The sequence below is a fragment of the Suncus etruscus genome, chromosome 1 (genome assembly GCF_024139225.1).
Source record: "Suncus etruscus isolate mSunEtr1 chromosome 1, mSunEtr1.pri.cur, whole genome shotgun sequence".
In the NCBI taxonomy this organism is placed as follows: domain Eukaryota; kingdom Metazoa; phylum Chordata; class Mammalia; order Eulipotyphla; family Soricidae; genus Suncus; species Suncus etruscus.
This window is the reverse complement of record NC_064848.1, coordinates 105,275,773-105,296,160: the sequence shown is the minus strand read 5'-3', so window position 1 is coordinate 105,296,160 and position 20,388 is coordinate 105,275,773. Positions and strand designations below refer to the sequence as shown.

Sequence of the window (20,388 nt, the reverse complement as noted above, 5' to 3'; positions counted from 1 at the left end):
AATATTGCATAAAATAAAATATAGTTTTTACATAAAGTATTGCTAGTTATTATGAGGCTAAAATGTTTACCACTTTCATACGTTAACCTCTTTCAATTCAGGGCTTTTTTGTATTTCTAAGAGCTAGTGGGCTGGATATCAAATTACAAAGAAACAAAAACAAAACAACAACAAAGCAAAAGCCTGATACTCTTTGTCAAAAGTATACACAGAAATCTTCTCTTAAATCCTATTCAGTAGGATTTTTGTATGCTTATTTTTTTGTTCATGTTGAGTGAATGCTCAGTGGCTATTCCTAACCTTGTGCTCAGTAGATTATTTCAGTTAGGGAGCATCAATAGATGGGAATTGAACCAAGCCTCCTGCATGCAAATTATGTGTTCCAGCTCCTTGAACACTCTGGCCTCAATTGACTTTTTTTTTTTTATCTCATTGGCTAGGACAATGTTCCATATTGACTATAGTTTGAGGAAATAGATATTTTTACTCGAACTCTCTGCTGCCATAAACAAATTAGTTTTTGTTAGATTACAGCAATTAAAATAAAAAAAGGATCATCATTTTCTGGTTCATGAACATGATGGTTGGATGTTTCCACATTTGTGAGACATGTGCCTCACTTAAACCTTGTTATAATGGCTGCACATTAGCTGTCTTACATTAACTTGGGGAAAAAGAAAGAAAAACAAAGAAAATAAGGAATTATATAGTAAAGTGGCAGGCTATAAAGGTAAAACACAAAAAGTTTGGCTTATCAGTTAAGTTTTTTTTTTGGTTTTTGGTTTTTGGTTTTTGTTTTTCTTTTTTTGGGTCACACCCGGCAGCTCTCAGGGTTACTCCTGGCTCTGCACACAGAAATTGCTCCTGGCAGGCACTGGGGACCATATGGGATGGTGTGATTCTAATCATCTTCCATCCTGGATCAACTGCTTGCCAGGCAAACACCCTACTGTTGTGTTATCTTTCAGGTCTCAGTTATTTAGTTTTAAGAGCACTAGTTTGAATAGAGAAGGAAAGGAGAAAGAAATGACAAAAGTTAGCAAAGACAGCTTATTATTTTAATTATATATTATTTTATTATATTTGTATTTTCATACACTATTGAGTAACAATTACTCTTTTAGAAATTATTTTGTGTATTGATTTTTCTTGAGAAAAATATGATTTTGTTTAAAATGCTTTATTTAAGCATCGTGATCACAAAATTTCCCTCTATTTTATCCCCTTATCCCTGCCTTGCTTTAAGAAAGCAAATTTGTTTTGTTCTCTCTCTCTTTCTCTCTCTGTACAATTTGATGTTTAGTTTTCACTATTGTTAATGGAGAGGTGACTTGCCTGTTAATTTCTCCACTTTCAGCACTAAGTACTTGTCTAGAGTGATTAATTCTAACTGAGTGCACAGGCCATTTTTGTGTTGTATTTTTGTATTTCTGGGGTATATCTGTAGGAGTGGAATTGCAGGGTGCTATGGAAGCTCAATTTTTAGGTTTCTGAAGAATATCCATGTTGTTTTAAAAAAAAAACTGCACCATTCTGTAATCCCAACAGCAGGGAATGAGAGTTCTTTTCTCTCCAATCCATGCCAAACTAGTTGTTCCTGTTTGTTTGTTTGTTTTGTGATGTGTGCTAGTCTTTATGGTGTGAAAAGATAGCTTATTGTTGTTTGATTTGCATATCCCTGATGATTGGTCATGAAGAGCTTTTTCTTTTTTCTTTTTTTTTTTTTTTTTTTTTTGGTTTTTGGGCCACACCTGGCAGCACTCAGATGTCACTCCTGGCTCTATGCTCAAAAATCGCTCCTGGAAAGCTCAGGGGACCATATGGGATACTGGGACTAGAACCACCGTCCTTCTGCATGCAAGGCAAATGCCTTATCTCCATGCTATCTCTCTGGCCCCTGAAGAGCATTTTTAATGTGCCCTTGGCCATCAGTATTTCTTTGAGAATATGTCTGCTCATTTCCCCCCCCCCCCTTTTTTTATGAGGCTAGATTTTGTTTTGTAAAGTTCAATTAGTGCATTGTATATATTAGATAATAATTTCTTATCTGATGGGTATAGGGTGAAATGTTTCTTCATTTTTTGAGTAACCTTTATATCCTAGTCACTATTTCCCTTGAGGTACAGAATCTTTTGAGTTTAATGTAGTTCCATTTGTTTATCTTTGCTTCCACTTGCTTGGCCAGTGGTGTTTCATCCTTGAATATGCCTTTAGCTTCAATGTTATTAAGTGTTTTGCCTACATTTTCCTCTATGTACCTTACGGTTTCAGGTCTGATATCAAGGTCTTTAATTCACTTTTATTTGATCTTTGTACATGATGTTAAGGAGAGGTCTAAGTTCATTTTTCAAAATATGTATTTGTACAGTTTTACCAGCATCATTTGTTAAAGAGGCTTTCCTTGTTTCACTTAGTATTTCTTGGTCCTTTATCAAAAATTAATTTTTTATAATCCTGTGGGTCAACCTCTGGCTATTTACATCTATTTCATGGATCAAATGGTCTGTCTTTATTCCAATACCATACTGTTTTAATGACTATTGCTTTATAGTAAGTTTAATTAGGGAAAGTCATTCCTCATATGCTTTTGTTTTGATAAGGATTTCTTTAGCTAGTTGTGGACAATTATTTCTCCATGAGTTCAGGAGCATCTAATCCACTTCCTTAAAAAATGTCATGGGAATTTTTATAGGCATTTTTTATTAATTCTGTACAATGCTTTAAGAAATATTGACATTTTAATGGTGTTAATACATATGTAGTTTTTGTCTCATTTTCCTTCTGTCCTATTTTATTTCTTAAATCTATGTTTTGTATTTTTCTTTAGATAACTATTTTCCCTCTGTAGTTAAATATACTCCATAGTACTTGATTTTGTGAATTGTGAATGAAAAATTTTTAATGTCTTCTTCTATTCCATTATTGATATATTAAAAAACCATGGATTTTCATTTATAAACTTTGTAGCCTGACACTTTACTATACAACTAATTATTTCTAGAAGCTTTTTAATAGTCTTTAGGGTTTTCTAAATATAGTATCATGTCATCTGCAAACAATGAGTGCTTCAATTCTTCTTTTTCTATGTGGATGACCTTGATATCTTTTCCTTGCCTAAGTGCTATGGCAAATACTTCCAGTACTACATTGAATAGAAGTGGTGAGTGGGGACAAGCTTACTGTGCCAGATCTTAGTGGAAAGGCTTTTAGTTTTTTTCACATTAAGTATAATGTTTACAAGGAGTTTGTGATAAGTGACTGACAATATTGAGAAAAGTTCCTCAATTACCATCTTATAGAAAGTTTTTTTTTTTTTTTTATCATGAATGGGTATTTGGCCTTGTCAAATACTTTCTCAGTGACTATTTATATGGTCATATGGTTTTTGTTTTCTCTTTTAATGATATGGTGTATTATATTGATTGATTTGTGTATGTTAAACCACCCTTGCATCCCTGAAATGAATCCTGCTTGGTCACGAAGTATAAGCTTCTTGATAATTAGGTTCTGTTTGCTAATATTTTGTTGAAGATGTTTTTTCATCACATATATCAGCCTGTAATTCTCTCTCTCTCTGCCTCTCTCTCTCTCTCTGATTTCACTGTCTGCTTTTGGAATCAGAGTAATGTTAGTGTCATAGATTCTATTGGGAGTGTTTCTGTTTCTTCAATTTCTTGGAAGAGTCTGAAAGAGATTGGCAGAAAGTCCTTGGTAAAGGTTTGAAAGAATTCACTAGTGAATTCATAAGTTCCTCGGCTTTTATTTTTTGTTGTTTTTGTATTTGTTTTTGGTTTTGGGGCCACACCCGGGGTGCTCAGGGGTTACTCCTGTTTATGCTCTCAGAAATCGCTCTTGGCTTGGGGGACTGTATTGGACACCGGGGGATATAACCGCAGTTCGTCCTAGGTTAGCCACGTGCAAGGCAAATGCCCTATAGCTGAGCCACTCTTTGGCCCTGTTTTTGCAAAATTTTTTGAGTACCACCTCTGTAAATAAAAATCCATGAGTTGTGAGTCCATTCCACAATGCATATTTCTTTTTTTTTTTTTTATCAACATGTTTATTTAAACACCTTGATTACAAATAGGATTGTAGTTGGGTTTCAGTCATGTAAAGAACACCCCTTTCACAGGTATAACATTACCACCATCAATGTCCCAAATCTCCTTCCTTCCCATCCCATCTCCACCTGTTCCCTAGACAGACTTTCCATTTCCCTCATTCATTCACATGGTTATGATAGTTCTCAGTGTAGTTATTTCTCTAACTGTATTCATCACTCTTTGTGGTGAGCTTCATGTTGTAAACTGGACCTTCCAGCCCTCCTCTCTTCGTCTCTGAGGATTATTGTAAAAATGTCTTTTATTTTTCTTAAAACCCATAGATGACTGAGACTGTTCTGTGTCTATCTCTCTTACTCTGACTTATTTCTAAGGTCCACACAATCGGTCGGTCAGAAGAAGCAGTGTTATGGTGAAGAAATAATAAGCCAAGCCAGTCAGGAGAGAGACATGGAACCTGTCTGGGTCTGGTGGTATCTCTGAGTGCTAAGCCAAAACTAATTTAACTTTATTATACCAATATCCATCCATCAGGAGGGGGAAGGTCAAGAGTGAGACAAAAGATATCTATCTAGTGGGATTTTACATATCAGAGGAAGAAGTTTAAGAAAGGAGAAAGTTGGAAGAATACCTCTGTATTCTAATAGCTGAGAGTCACCCTACAATTCCTTTTGGTTTAAAACAAAACAAAAAACAATGGGAAAAGTTACAAAAGTTGTATTCTACTTTTCCCCCTCAATTTCATCAATAGATATAATCTATTAAGGTATTCTGCAACATCTTTTTCCCCTCAATTTCATCAATTGATATAATATATTAAGGTATTCTGCAACATCTTCATTCAAACTTGGGAGGTTATTGGGTCCAAAAATTTATCCAATTCTTTCAGGTTCTCTTGTTTTGTGGCATACAGCTTCACAATATAATCTCTGGTTACCCTTTCTATTTTTTTTTCTTTTTAGTTTTTGTTTTTTTGGATCACACCTGACAGCACTCAGGGATTACTCCTGGCACTTCATTCAGAAATCATTCCTGGCAGGCTCTGGGATGTGGGAATTTAGCCTGGGTTTGTCCCAAATCGGCTGTGTGCAAGGCGAATACCTTACCATAGTGCTATTTCTCCAGTCCAACCCTTTTCTATTTCTGTAATATCTGTAGTAATATGTTCCTTTCCATATTATTCTGTTTATTAAGTGCATGTCTCTTTCTGTGTGAGTCTTGCTAATTCTTTATTGATCTTGTCTTTTTTTTTTTTTACAGAACCAACTTTAGTTTCATTGATCTTTTGGATTCATTAGGGCGTCCAGTTCATTAATTTATGTTTTAATTTTATTATTTATTACAGCCTGCATTCTTTTGACACATTTTGCCGATCATTTTCTAATTTCTTAATTTGTGCCATTAAGTTGTTCATATAAGACTTTTGTTTCATTTTTATTTTTTAATCCATTTTTAATGAGTGCTAGCAAAACTATAAATTTTCCTCTTAATACCTCTTATTCTATGTCCCTCAAATTCTGATATTTTGTGTCTTCATTCTCATTTTTTCCTAGGAAATTTTAAATTTCCTCTCTGACCCACTTGTTCAGTAATTAGCTGTTTAATTTTCAGGCATTAAAGTTTTTCCTCAGCTTCTGTTTGTAATTTACTTCTATTTTTAGTGCTTGATGGCCTGAGAAAATAGCAGAAGCAATTTCTATCCTCTTAATTTTATGGAGGTATGTTTTATGGCCCAGCATGTGGTCTATCTTAGAGAATGTCTCATGTGCATTGGAGAAAAATGTGTTTTCAGATTTGAGACCATGAAAAGCCCTAAATATGTCAGCTAAGATCTCTGTATGGTCAAATTGCAGGACCTCCTGCCATACTTAATCTTGCCTCTGCTCAATCCCTAGATGCCAATGTCCATATAAGCTTGGTTGGGCTGATGGGCCTGTGCCATGCTCCACAGTCCCAGCCAAGCTATGGGACCAAGTCAAAGTACCACTTACTACCAGACTCCTCTCTTCCAGAACACCACCAATAGCTGCTTCCAACACTACCACTGTTGTCTAAGCCTGCTATTGCCACCATATTTTTCTCCAGCAATCTCCCTAGGAGTTAATTTTGGATCTGGTAACCTGCTACCTCTTCATCTCCAAGAGTCCAATACTCTGTTTATGGACTTATGGGTTTCAGAAATTTCATGAACAGGCTTGTGTGGGGATGAATTTGTCTTGGTGTCTCCACGCTCCTTTGTGTCTTGCTGTGGTGCAACTGTTACTGCTGCCACAATCTCTCCATCAAATTATACTTTCTTTGTGATTTGGAATAAAATAAATGTTAAACTTGTGGTGGAATTAATAGCTTTTTTTCCCCTACTGATGTCTCTTAAAAACAAATATATTGGTAGCACAACATTGGTTAATAGTAAGTTGTCTAAATATTATACTATTTTTTTCATATACTTAGCATAATTCAGTCTTTGCCTTTGTAATTACAGTGAAGTATTAGCAAACTCCTTTCTTGGTTTATTATTATTATTAAATTTGACATTTTGGTAAAAAAGAGTGAATTTATTTTTGTTATTATTGATCTGGTATTCAGATATATCAGAGTTATTTTATCTACTCAATTAAATATTTTTAAATTTTAAATAAAGTCGGGCCCGGAGAGATAGCACAGCGGCGTTTGCCTTGCAAGCAGCTGATCCAGGACCAAGGTGGTTGGTTCGAATCCCGGTGTCCCATATGGTCCCCCGTGCCTGCCAGGAGCTATTTCTGAGCAGACAGCCAGGAGTAACTCCTGAGCACCGCCGGGTTTGGTCCAAAAAAAAAAAAACCCGAAAAAAAATTTTTAATAAAGTAATACTTTTTTGGGTGTACCCATTTTGGTGCTCATAGACCTCTAGGGTCATACTGGGTTTCAGTAACATGCAGTGCCAAGGATGCACCTCACATATGAATGGTATGTGCTCTAGTACTTGTCATGAGTTCTTAGACTTATTTTATAATCATATCAACTTTTATTAATTTAGTATAAGTCATAGTGCTTGGAATTCCTGGATCTCTTCACTGTAGAGGCAGTCTTGGGACAATTCCAAATTTTTTAATATTATCATCCTAATAGGATGACATCAGTTTAGATGTCAGTGTGTATTTGAAGTTGCCTAATAGCAGAAACAAAATAAGTAACAAAACGATCAACTATCAACAAGAGCTTAGTACATTTTCTGACAATGACTTAATGACCTCATTATGAGATATATTAATTTTCACAAATTTTCTTGTTGCTCTATTCTTTTGTTCCCTTCTTTCTTTTCTTTGCTATTTTTTTTTCTAATTTTGCTCCCACTTACCGGATGGATGCAAATGTATGATCAACTCTTTAATACATGGACTTTAAATAAAATTATTTATATATAAAAATTAAAAACATGAACTATTAATTATACTTGCATAAATAATTACTACTATAGTGATAATATTAATTATCACTTAATACAAATGAAAAGGATCATAGGAGGCAAGGGAGCAAAGGTGATTAGAGAACTCAGTATAGATAACCAAATGTACTAGCTTCCCACCTTTTTCCACTTTCATATTTTGGTGTCAGATTTTCCAGCAGACAGTCTAACCATAACTCTAAAATTATGACCTCAGATATATAATTAAGTTCTTTCTTCTTTAAATGACTCTTGTTGAATTTACCTTGGTGAATGATGTCAGGCTTTTATTTTAGAAGTTTTGTTTCCAAAATCATCTACAAGTCAAGCCAAGTCATGCAGACCTTCTAGCTTTTGTTGATAACAAAATAAAAACAAATAAAAATAACAAACCAAAACAGATTACTAAACAAATGATTGTGAGTATACTTATTTTTTAGGGCAAGAAATCTTGAACATCACCTCGTATTGAATGTGAAAGTAGATTGAAGTCTACAAAATGTCTCCATTTTAGCATCATATTTTCACAAAGATGTAAAGATATGTAAGTAACATAACATTACAATTTAACATTTTTGTAAATAATAGCTATATGTAATCATTACATATATTTGAAAAGTCTTACTCTTAGCTTTAAGTATATTTACTGTCAAGTAAATCCTATTTTATACTATCCTGTTGCTCATGTATTTTTCTCTCTCTATTTTTTAGGCCTCATGTGATAGTACTTAGACCTTACTCCTGTGCTCCAGGATTATTCCTGGTAATGCTAGGGCACTGTATCTGATGCATGGTCTAGAATATGAGTTGGGTGTTTACCTTGCAAGGTTTTTTTTCCTACACACTGTTTTTTTTGTGTTTAAAATGATTTATTAATTGTAATTAATTATTATTAATATTATTATTTATTAATTGTAATAATATTACTAACATTTATAATACGACTTTATTTTTGGTCCAATGACACTCAGGGGTTATGCTGGCAATATGCTCAGAAATCGCTCCTGGCTTTGGGGGACCATATGGGATACAGGGGATGGAACCAGGTCCATCCTGGGTCAGCTGCATGCAAGGCAAATGCCCTACCGCTGCGCTATCGCAATGGCCCCTATAATACGTTTATTGAAGAAGCATTGGTTTATTTTGATTTACAATTTTTATCTCTTCAATACACAGGCTACAGGACAGAGAAATAACTTAATAGGTAGTATACATTTACATATGGAAAGTCCAAACTTTGTACCATATAAATCATAAGCACTGCTTACAGTGACACTCAAGTACAGAACCAGGAGTAGCCCCCACAACCACCTGTGTAGTCCTCAAACTCAGCCAAATTAGATAAAACATATTTACCACATTGCCACTACTACCAAAGTACCAGTATCTTTCCATGGTCCACTGGATCCTCTCCACTTCACCTCTCTGTAGTTTGGGGATACAAATTTTTTTAAATCTCGCTTTATTAAATGCTTTGCTTGTCTGGATACCACAGATGAATAAAATTATTTGGTAGCAGTCATAGCCTTTATTTTTGACTAATTGCACTTGATATAATCCACTTCTATACAGATTGTATTGAAAGGCAATATTTTATTAATTTTCTTATGGTTCTACAGTATTCCATTTTAAAATATAGCACTTCTTTTAAAATCATTGATCTATTGTTAGATATGTGGAATATTTCTAGATATTAGTTATTAAAAATCACTTTGCAAAGAGCGTACTTGTTTAAATATATTGTATTTATTTATTTAGTTTGGGGGCCATTCCTGGAGGTGCTCATGAATTACTCTTGGCTCTGTGCTAAAGTATTTCTTCTAATAGTGTTGAGGAACCATGTGGTACTAAAAATTGAAACAGGGTGGGCAGCATACAAGGCAAGTATCTTACCCATATTTAATCTCTTTAACCTATAAATATATTTTTAAATTATTTTATATTTATCTTTTGGATATATTACTAAAAGTGGAATTTCTGGGTTATATGGTATTTCTATTTTTTTAATTTTTGAAAAGAAATTTGTACTGTTTTCCATAGTGATTGAACATGTTTACTTACTTGGTATTAATGAATGAAGATTTCTTTTTTTCTCTACCTTCTTCCTCACACTTATTTTTCTCTTTACTTTTTTATAGGTTATTCTCACTATTGTTTAGCTATTTTTTCCTGATAATAAGTAATAATGAGTAATATTTTCTCATTAGGTGCCTATTGATCATCTAAAACTTTGGTTCAGTATTTGTTCAATTCTTCTTTCATCTTTAACTTTTTTTCCTTCATGGAGTATTTTTTTTTCATTTGTTTGTTTTTTGGGGGCACAACTGAAGGTGCTCAGGGGTTACTCCTGGTTCTGTGCTCAGAAATAACTCCTGACTTGGGGACCATATAGGATGCCAGGAATAGAACCTGTGTCTGTCCTTGATCAGCCACGTGCAAGGCAAATGCCCTACCACTGTGCTACCACTCCAGCCCATTAATTTGTTTTCTAACCCAATAACCAATGAGTGATGAATGGATAACAATTTGTGGTATACATACACAAGAGAATACTCCAGTGCTCTAATAAAAGACAAAAGCTTCTAGCTTGCTAAAAAGTAGTAGGATTTGGATAGTATCATGTTCTATTGAAAAAGTACAGAGAACCAAAATGGAAATATATAGTATTAAATAACTTTGGCTATAAAACTGAGGCTCCTAAGCAATGGATAAGAAACCTTAGTGGAGTGTTTGAGACCAGCAAGAGCATCTGTAGGCAACAGTTAGTATGTGGACTTATACAGAGCCAGTTTGAAATGAGCTGAGGTACACAAACCCAGCTGCAGCAGTTTATACTGAACTGAGTTGTGTGAGATCAGCAAGATAGTCATAGGTAGCAGTCAGAGTTTGGACTTAAAGTGTGACAATTTTACTCAAGCTGAGGTATATGGACCCAGCTGTAGTAGTCTGTTAGTTGTGACAGGTGGAGTTTGGGGAAATAAAGCCTCAGATTGAATCGAGCTGAGTTGTATGACACCAGCAGGAGCTCAGGTGCTCCACTTTACTCTTCTGTTGTACATTTTTTCCAGTCAAGAAACTGGACAGCAGCACATAATAACAGTTCCATAGAACAAACATCTCAGTTGGAAAACTACACAGAACTTCCACTACACATTGTGACTGAAGATGCTAGTTCTGGAGACTCAACCAGGCACATAACATACATAACCTCTCTGATAAGGACTTCAAGAGGTAATGTTAAGAAAATGTTAAGGATATGTTAAAGAAATTATGGAACAAACAGCTCATAAGACTCAATAGGATATGTGAGTAGAAATAAGAAAACTTCAAACAGAAATATCAGGGCTGAAAAACATGGCAGTTGAAATGAAAATCTCACTGGAAACCTTACCAGCAGAGTAAAAGAATCAGTAAGTTAGAAGATGAGCCCCATACAACAATAAAGTCTGGAAAAAAATCCTCAAAGAAAGCTAACAGATGACAATACATCTCTGGGATAAACGCAATAGAACTTAACAACATAAAAATAATAGGGGTCCCAGAGACAGTTTAAGAAAGTCACAATGAAGAATCACAGTCAAATACATCATTGCTGAGAAATTTCCAGTACTAAAAAGTTCACACAATCACATCATATATGACTGCTTAAAGAGATCCCCCAAAAAAGTACCCAAGGCACATGCCAGTCACAGTGATGAAAAGCATAGGTTGAGATAGAACAATAAAAATAAAATAAACAAAAAAGAACAATAAAGACAGCAAGAGCAAAAAAAAATATACAAAGAAGCATCCTTAGATTTACAACAGATTTAATAACAAGAAACTTTCAAGAACCAAAGGCAATGGTGAGAAACAGTGACAAAATTCAACAAAATTAATGTTTAGCCAAGGACACTTCACCCACCAGACCTACATTAAGGCTTGAAGGAAAGATAGACAGCTTAATAGATAAACATTATCTCTGAAACTTTACAAACTTAAAAAAACTTTAAAAAAGAGGGGCCGGGCGGTGGCGCTAAAGGTAAGGTGCCTGCCTTGCCTGCGCTATCCTTGGATGGACCGCGGTTCGATCCCCCGGTGTCCCATATGGTCCCCCAAGCCAGGAGCAACTTCTGAGCGCATAGCCAGGAGTAACCCCTGAGCGTCACCGGGTGTGGCCCAAAAACCCAAAAAAGAAACAAAAAAAAACTTTAAAAAAGAGCTGAAGGGTCTTCTTTAAGGCAAGATAGACCCAAGAAACACACCAAACTCCTACAAAAACATGACAATCCCATGACAATATTCTCTCTCAATATAAATGGACTAAATGTGCCAGTTAAGAGACATGGAGTGGCAAAATGGATCAAAATGTTGAATCCACCAATTTTCTGCTAGCAAGAAACACATCAGAATAGTTAGAGCAAACATAGACTCAAAGACAATCATTCAAACAAACAATTCCCTTAAAAAAGCTGGAGTGGCCATAGTAACAGACAACACAGATGTTAAGCTTAAAAAGGTAATAAGAGACAGAGATGAACATTTGTTAATAAACATGGAATATGGACATGAGCAAGAAATCACTCATAAACATATATGAACCCAATGAGAGGCCAGCAAAATATTTGAAAAAATTGTTTATAGACTTAAAGAAAGTCACCAATAACAACACAGTAATAGTGGGACACTTCAACACTGCCTTGTCACTTATTGAGAGGTTAAAAAGGCTAAAACTCAACATGGATATATTGGCTTTGAAGGAAGAAATGGAAGAATATGGCTTAGAAGATATATGTAAGTTTCTCCATCCCCCAAAGCTGAATACACATTCTTCTCTAATGCACATGGAACATGTTCCATGATAGACACATGCTGGGACACAAAACATACTGCCATAAAATCAAGAGGATAGAAATGGATTAACTATCTTCTCAAATCACCATGCACCAAAACTAGAAGTAATTTACAACAGAAACAGAGAATTAAAGAGTTCAATACTGAAGAAAGAGTGAATTAGAAACAAAACCAAAGAGAAAAATCAAGAGGCTGGAGAGATAGCACAGCGAGAGGGAGTTTGCCTTGCATGCAGCCAATTCAGGACAGACAGTGGTTCAAATCCTGTCATCCCATATGATCCTTCGAGCCTTCCAAGAACAATTCCTAAATGCAGAGCCAGAAGTAATCCCTATGCACCCATGGGTGTGACTCAAAAATAAAAAAAAAATTCCTGAAAATAAATAACAATGAAATACAAATAATAAGAAATAATAAGAATTTTTGGAACACAGAAACAGTAAAAGAGGTATTAACAATTTTATTATTTTGTTAATAATTTTATAGCTTTGCAAGCATTCATCAGGAAGAAAGAAAGGATCTATATAAAAAGCTTAATAATACAGCTTAATAATTTGGAAAATTATCAATGAAATAAAATGAAAATAGGCAGAAGGAAGGAAATAACAAAACTCAGAGCAGAAATTAATGATCTGGAAACATGCACAATATCAATAAACCACTAGCAAGACTCACAAAGAAAGAATGAAAAACTCAATAAACTGAATTAGAAATGAAAATGTGGATATTACTACAGATACTATAGAAGTCAAAGAACTCTTTATGCTTAAACCCAAGAGAACCTGGAACAATTGAATAAATTCATGGACTTTTATAAACTCCCATGGTTGAACAAAGATAATCTGAAATATCTGAACAAACAACACTATTTGGGAAGTTGAAATGTTAATTAAAGCCGTTCCGCAAAAAAAGCCCAGGTCTAGATCAATTCAATAGTGAAGTCTTTCAAATCTTTAAATACAACCTTCTCCCAATCTTTTTCAAAATCTTCCAGAAAACTGAAGAAACAAAAAAACTCCCCAATAGTTTTTATGAAGCTAATATCATCTGATACCAAAAGCAAACAAAGGTGACACCAAAAAGAGAACCACAGGCCAATATTCTTGATGAACATAGATGGAAAAATTCTCAACAAAATTCTAGCAAATAGGAATCAATGACTCATCAAGGAAGTCATATACCATGTCCAAGTAGGATCCATTCCAAAATGCAAGGATGATTTTACGTACATGTCAATCAACTTAATATACCATATCAACAACAGGAAAAATAAAATCATATGATTATATCAATAGATGCAGAAAAGGCATTTGATAAGGACAAACATGAGTTAATGATAAAAAAAGCTCTTCACAAAATGGGAATGGAAGGAACTTTTCTCAATATAGTTAAGGCCAGGACCAGAGAGATAGCACAGTGGTAGGGTGTTTGCCTTACACGCTGCCAACCCAGGACAGATGGTGGTTCAATTCCCATTATTCAATGTAGTCCCTAGAGCCTGCCAGGAGTAATCCATGAGCATTGCTGGTAGTGAGTGACCCAAGAAACAAAACAGAACAAAACAAAACAAAAAACAAAAACAATATAGTCAAGCCATTTACCACAAGCCAATGGCAAATATTATTCTTCATGGAGATAAACTAAAAGCCTTTCCTCAAAAATCTTGTACAAACAAGGCTGCCCCCTTTCACCACTCCAATTCAACATAATTTTGGAAATACTTGCCATAGTAATTCAGAAATAAAAAGATAAAAATGGCATCTATATAGGAAAGGAAGAAGTCAAACTCTCACTGTTTGCAGATGACATGCTACATTATTTAGAAAACCCTAAACACTCTACTAAAAAGCTTCCAGAAGCAATAGGCTTATATAGCAAAGCAGCAGGCTATAAAATTAATAAGCAAAAATCAATGGCCTTCTTACACACGAATAATAATAGAGAAAAATGACATTAAAAATCACATTACTGCCACAGAAATTCAAGTACCTTGGAGTCAATTTAACTAAAGAGATGAAGAACCTATAAAAGAAAACTACAAAACACTACATCAAGAAATAAAAGAGGACACAAGGAAATGGAGACACATGCTCTGTTCATGGATTAGGAGAATTAACATCATTAAAATGGCAATACTCCAGAAGCATGCATATAAAATACTCCTAAGGTGTGAAGTAATGCAGACTTATATTATAAAATATTAAGTAATAATTTCATTTACAGTAATTAAAATGAATGTTTTTGGATCAATTTAAAGTTTAATTCCCAAGAACTTAAAATTGGAAGTAAATGTTCTGACTACTTTAGTAATGAAATAAAAATTATGGAAAATGAAAATTTGACCTTTTATAATGAGTTTTTCTAGCCAACACTGGCAAAAAATATTCAGCAAAATTTCAGTTTTAATATCCTACTTCATGATTCTCTATATAAGTACCTTTAGAAAATAAATTCCACAGTGTTTGGTTCTACATATGTTTTATGTACTGCTGGCATTTCATCAAATATTATATTGTGCTATCTTTGCAGTCTTGGCCTTAAAAATCTTTTTCACAATTTTTGAGACAATGTCTATTAATTGATAAAATACAATTAACTTAATAAAAATAGTCATTTTCTTTGGTTGAAAATTTCCAAAATTTTGCAATAATGACAAAAATATAGAACAATAGTTTGAGTGAAAAAAGTTAGGATAAAAATATTTATCATCAATAACTTGACAACTTTTAAAAGCAGGTAAGTTTAGACAATATACTTTTTAATTAGAAATATTCTTTGTCATATATTAAATGGAAATTTTAATTTAACAATGATACAGCATTAAGTATTTTGGTCATTTATAACCTCAGAAGAAATATCTGTATTCAACACACTTGGCTTACTATGTTTTTAATTATAGTTCTTCCTTGTTATATTATTGTAACAAACATTTTTTTTTTAATCTCTGGAAGTGGTACATAAGCAAGATTCCCCTTAAGGGTCTATCAGAATACATGTAATAAAGATTCTGGAGAGAAAGTATAGGAGTCAAAATGTTTGCTTCCTGGTTTATCCCCTACAACATATGGACCCGAAAATACCACCCAGTGTCACTTAGTACAGATCTAGGAATATCCTCTGAACATCTCCAGCTGTGGTCCAGCAGCATGCCTTCAAAAGAGAAGAAAATGTGCAAAGTTAAATAAAGGAGAGATTATCAAGGTTACTGAGAATTAAATTACTAAAGTACCCAATAAATCATCACTTATTTATTGTTAATTAGTTATTTTATAAGTTATTATTATTTATAATTATATTAACTTAAAATTTACTAACTACAGAGTTGTGATAAGTTTCATTTACTTAGGTTGGATGTTATGATAGAACATGTAAGCTTATTATTTAGGGAGAATAAAGATAGGAAATCACCTTAAGCACTTTCCCACACAGTTTTAAAATGTGGGAACCATATTTAAAAAGTGTTATATAGTATAAATAAGTATAATTGGATGAATAATTTATAAATATGCCACTGTTTTAAATTGACATGACTCATTTTTATTGGTTGTTCTGTGAGGAGAGCTTTTCTTTCTCCCCTCTTACAAAAAGCATTAAGGGATACTTCTGTCTCAATGAACATGGTTAGCAATGATAATAGGAAGAAGCAGATATCCTTTCAGTTAATATCTAAAAGTCTATTTATTTTTGTGTGAAGGTGGCAAACACTGTGGAACTCAGGGGTTACTCCTGACTCTAAACTCAAGAATCACTCTCAGTGGGGTTGGGGGAGCATATGGGATGCTGAGGACACAGCTGAGAAGGTTGCATGCAAGGCAAGTGCCTTACCCACTGTACTATCACTCTAGCTTTCGGTTTATATTCTTAGACCATGCTTTAACTTGAATATATTTGTTGATATAAAATCAAAACTCAGAGTTCCTCCACTTCATGTTATAATGAAATGTGGTAATGGCAGATTTAATTGTATAACCTTAAATTCTGAGAAGCTAGTAAATTTTAGTTACATATCAAGACCATGACACCCCAATACTGATACTATTTTCGTTCGTGCATTTCCCAGGGAGAACCATTAACTTTTAATTATGGTTGATAAAATGGATAGATTATTTTAAAGAGACATTTGAATTGTATTATTTTATTTCCATAACCTCGATCATCCTTCTGTTTTCTGCAGATATAAAAGTCCTACACATATGCTGCATTTTGGATAATCACCTACCTCATACATACACTCACAGACAATCTTGGAGATATGTTCAAATGCATGGATATAAATTAAAAAATTTCCTCAACTTTCCTCTTATTTCAAATCAATATCTGCAGTTTACATGGGTAAAATTCTTAAGCCATAATGCTAATTTAATCCTATTTTCAAAGCCAGTGTTTTCTGTACCAGTCAGTTGAATTAAAGATGATCCTTAAATTCACTATCCGTAAGCTATATAATAGGACTCCCTGAACTCATATTTCATGAGTCTAAGGTTTAAGTTTCTATGACAACTATTGTGAATGGGATTGTTTTTTGTTTGTTTGTTTGTTTTTGGTTTGGGCCACACCCAGTGATGCTCAGGAGGTTGGTTACTCCTGATTATGCACTCTGAAATTGCTCCTTGCTTTGGGGGACAATAAGGGGTTCCAGTTGTTGAACATAGGTCCTACCTGGGCAGCATCATGCAAGGCAAATGCCTTACTGCTGTGCTATTCATCCTGTCCCCTGGGATTACTTTTTTAATGTCCATTTCTTCTTTATCATTATTTGTGTATAAGAAGGCCATTGATTTCTGCGTGTTAATTTTGTAGCCTGAACTTTACTATAAACTTTATTGTTTCTAGATGCCTTTTGGTAGATATTTTAGGGATTTCTAAATATAATATCATGTTATCTGCAAACAGTGAGAGCTTGACTATTTGTTTCTATCTGGGTGCACTTTATATCTTTTACTTGTCTAATTGCTTTGGCAAGTACTTCCAGTACCAGTAATATCACTCCTAGGGATATGCCCTAGGAACATAAAAACACAACACCAAAAAGCCCCCTGCATACCTATGTTCATTGCAGAACAATTTATATTAGCCAGAAATTCAAAACAACCCAGAAGCCTGACAACATATGAGTGGCTAAATAAACTGTGGTATATATACACAATAAAATACTATGCAGCTGTTATAGAAAATAAAATTTTCCTACACAGAGATGGACATGAAAAATATTCTGATGAGCAAAATAAGTCAGAGGGAGAGAGATAGACACACAATAGTCTCACTTATCTGTGAGATAAGTGAAAAAAAAAGACAGAATGGTAGTATTACACAGATACAATAAAGATAAGGGCTTACCATAAATAGTGGTAAGCACAGTTAGAGAAATAACTACACCAACAACTATCATGAAACTGGTAGTGAGTGACAGAAATAGAATGCCTATTTGAAAGACAGGCAGTGGGTGGGGGAGGAATGAGATGGCAGGCATTGGTGGCAGAAAGGTTGCACTTGTGAAGGAGGTGTGTACTTTTTAAGACTGAAACCCAACTACAAAAATGTTTGTAACCATGTTGCTTAAATAAAAATATTATTAGAAAAAATGTCTGAATCTGAACAGAGGTATTACTCAGGGTAAGAACTTGCATTTTCCTTGCATCTGGCCGACCCTGAGTTGATCTCTGGCACCACAGTTAGACTCCCAAGCACTTCTAGGAGTAGCCCCAAGCACTGCCTGTGTGCCCTGACAACATTTCCTTACCATAATGAAAGTAACTTTTTACTGTTTCTTAAAACAGAAAGGAAATTATTTGTTTCTAGGAAGCCAAGTAATATTTATATTAAATTTAAATTAAAAAGAATAAAAAAAGGATACATTACTAAAGCTATGTTTTGGTGACTAAGTTATTATGAAACTAAAACAAAAGTAGTCTTGAGAATTTTCTTTCTTCTCTGCACATTTATTTAGTTATTTATTTAACCATCATGTTTAAGTATAATTGTAGAGCATGGTATATATATTTAGAATAAATCTATGTTGATATATTTACTTACATATTATCTCTAAGTAGCATTTGGGTGGACCTAGTAATTATTCAACTTTTTCCATAAATGTTTCTAAAAACTATCACCCATACAGAGCAACTTGATCTGAATAGTCTGCTCCATAATTAAAAGTCCATCTTCTATTCATTGTTCATTACAGTTTTACATGGTGTGTCATACTTACAGAACACCAATTGAAATTCATTCCTACTAGCTAATTGATATTTTTTAAAAACAAATGACCAGAAAGACAGTAAAGCAGGAAGTGTACATGCCTTGCCTGCGGCCAAATTGTGTTAAATGTCCAGCATCTCTTATGATGGTACTCAGAGCCCTCCAGGAGTGATTGCTAAGTATGGAGCCTGGAGTAATTCTGAGCACCGCTGGGTGTGTCTCAAGAACAAAGCAAAACAATAACAACGACAACAACAAACCCCCAAAAACAATTAAAACAATCCCACAAACAGTGAAATTATTGCAGTTAGCATTCAATACAGTTTTGATTGACATCTAAATTCAAATTTTCAATTTAGGTCTAAACTTTGAGATAATTTTCTATGCAAACATGAGTCCTCATTTATAAAGGTGTAAAATAATAAATCAATGTTGTTGACTTTAAGATGCCTTAAATCCAAAACAATTGTTTTTAATCACTGTTGCAATTTTGGTGCTCATTCCATATGAAGCATTGTTGTTTCTGCAGGTTGCCTAATTGTCCCATGGATGACATCTTATAATTGGCAGTTTATTTATTTATTTGTAGAACTGGGGATTACATGGAGGTTTTCATACATGCAAGGTTAGTCTTCTCATGCTCAGCTACACCCTCTGCCCAGAATTGTGAGAACTGTGAGAGAACTGAAATAGTCCACCTTACTCTTCTCACTTGAGTCAGTATAAATATTTGAAAGAGACTGGTATATTTATTGAACACAACATTCCTCATATTTTATTAAGCATTTAGTATAACATTTTAAAACATGCATCACATGGTTGAAATAGTTGATCATAATACATTTGTTTCCAGATAAGTGAAAGGAAAGTACTTGAAAAAAATAATAAAATGAAAGAGAACAAAGTTAAAATAAAGAAACCTAGAAAGGACCAGAGAGATAGCACAGCAGTAGGGCATTTGCCTTGCATGTGGTCAATCCAGAATGGATGGTGGTTCAATTACTAGAATCCCATATGGTTCCCCAAACCTAACAGCAGCGATTTTTGAGAGCAGAGCCAGAGGTAACTCCTAAGCACTACCAGGTGTGACTCAAAAAACCAAAAATAAATAAATAAAATAAAAGAAAGAAAGAAAAGAAAGAAAAAGAAACATAAAAAGAATTATAGCAGCAAACACATTTGTGAAATTTATTGTACCTTCAATGAATTCATTAATACACTGGCAGATGGTTTATTAAACTATTTTTGTTAGCTGTCTATTCTGTTTAATTGATGTGTTCCTATAGGGATGATAGCATCAAACAGATGCTATTTGTTTTGATTTCCAGAAATTAAAAGTATTAATATTCAAAATATACAAGGAACTTGACAGAACTTAATAAGGAAAAATCATATAGCCCCATCAAATAATGGGGAGAAGAAATGAACAGACACTTCCTCAAAGAAGAAATACAAATGAACAAAAGACACATGAAAAAATGCTCCACATCACCAATCATCAGGATGCACATCAAAACTACAATGAAGTATCATCTCACACCACAGATTCTGGCACACATCACAAAGAACAAGAACAATCAATGCTGGCTCTGCTCAGAAATCACTTCAGGCTCGGGGATCACATGGGATGCCAGGATTTGAATCACCATCCTTCTGCATGCAAGGCAAACGCCTTACCTCCATGCTATCTCTCTGGCCCCAAGAAAGGATCTCTTATTCACTGCTGTGGGAATGCCATCTAGTCCAGCCTTTATGGAAAATAATATGGAGATTCCTCCCCAAACTGGAAATTGAGCTCCCATATGATACAGCAATTCCATTCCTAGGGATATACCCTAGGAACACAAAATGCAATACAAAAATCTCTTCTGA

At 34.3% G+C, this 20,388-nt stretch overlaps 1 non-coding gene across 1 annotated transcript; it reads left to right on the top strand.

Annotated features, from left to right (window-relative positions):
- Nucleotides 1-556: 556 nt before the first annotated feature.
- On the top strand, nt 557-660 carry LOC126033316 (small nucleolar RNA U13). Its single transcript, XR_007504429.1, has one exon. It is a non-coding gene; the product is annotated as a small nucleolar RNA U13 (small nucleolar RNA).
- Nucleotides 661-20,388: the final 19,728 nt, after the last annotated feature.